Source organism: Schistocerca piceifrons, chromosome 6 (assembly GCF_021461385.2).
Source record: "Schistocerca piceifrons isolate TAMUIC-IGC-003096 chromosome 6, iqSchPice1.1, whole genome shotgun sequence".
NCBI lineage: Eukaryota > Metazoa > Arthropoda > Insecta > Orthoptera > Acrididae > Schistocerca > Schistocerca piceifrons.
In genome coordinates this window covers 230289581-230290861 of record NC_060143.1, presented here as the reverse complement: position 1 = coordinate 230290861, position 1281 = coordinate 230289581, and the positions used below count along the sequence as shown (strand labels likewise).

Below are 1281 nucleotides of genomic sequence, written 5' to 3'. Positions count from 1 at the left end.
TTTTTTTTTTTTTAAGTCTCATTTTGTTCGTTTGAGTTCGTTACAACTGCTCGGGGCGGACGTCGCAAGACACCCGTTTCAGTTCGTCGTTGATCCATTAACTCAGTTTTTTTATTACAGAGGGCAGCTAACCCTGTGACCGAACACGCTGAACTACCGTGTCGGCTCATCCATCTGAGCCACCGAGGACACAGATGAATAGCGCGACTGCAGGGACTTATCCCTTGCACACTTCCCGTGAGACCCGCATTCCCAACTGTGCACAATCTACATACGTAAAATACCTAACAGACATTTGCCCATCCACTCATTACTCGCGCACACTAAGGTGGTGATTCCCGTAAGAGTTCGGGCAACCTGTGCGCATTCGCACAGACAAAGGTCAATGGCTGGGTAGCCTTTAACGATATATATGAAGATAGCAACTGTTCTCGAAAGATCTCTCACGGGGAATCGTCACCTTAGTGTGCGCGAGTAATGAGTGGATGGGCAAATATCTATTAGGTACTTTACGTATGTAGATTGTGGGCAGTTGAGAATGTGGGTCTCACGGGAAGCGTGCAAGGGATAAGTCCCTGCAGTCGCGCCATTCATCTGTGTCCTCGGTGGCTCAGATGGATAGAGCGTCTGCCATGTAAGCAGGAGATCCTGGGTTCGAGTCCCGGTCGGGGCACACATTTTCAGCTGTCCCCATCGAGGTATATCAACAACACCTGTCGGCACCTGAGGGTTTCAATTAATTATCATTTATTCTAGAGAAGCTGTACGCTCATCAATGGTATCTGTTCTTTCGAGAACAGTTACTATCTTCATATATATTATTTCATTTTATTCAAGTAAGTGCTATAGCTTGCATGCTGGTTAGCAAACAGGTCAGTTACTATTTAAGAAAATTGTTTGTGAGTATTATCCTGTGCTTTACAGCAGATATCAGGGTAAGGTCTACATGTGGTTCATGACGGTAGCCTGTGTCGACACAATGGAATCTTTTTCACGTCAGTAACCTGCGCCCCAGGGTGTGTCAACTGACGCTGTCTCTATCGACGACGCGCCATTAATATCACTGTCACGCGCACTGTCACCTTCACTACCATTAGTATTATTCGCACGCTGCTGCAATTGGGGGGTCGTCTCAACACCTACAAAATAACTCAGTACATGGGTGTTTTAAAGTCGTAACAACTAGAATGTTTACCATCTGCCAAAGCTCTGGGTCTAGCACAGTCACACCAGCCGAACTGCGTAACGTTACTCTGTGTATCTTTGCTTGGATATTCATCA

At 46.1% G+C, this 1281-nt stretch overlaps 1 non-coding gene across 1 annotated transcript; it reads left to right on the top strand.

The window, feature by feature from the left end:
* The first annotated feature begins 599 nt into the window (after positions 1-599).
* Trnat-ugu lies at positions 600-673 on the top strand. Its single transcript has one exon. It is a non-coding gene; the product is annotated as a tRNA-Thr (tRNA).
* Positions 674-1281: the final 608 nt, after the last annotated feature.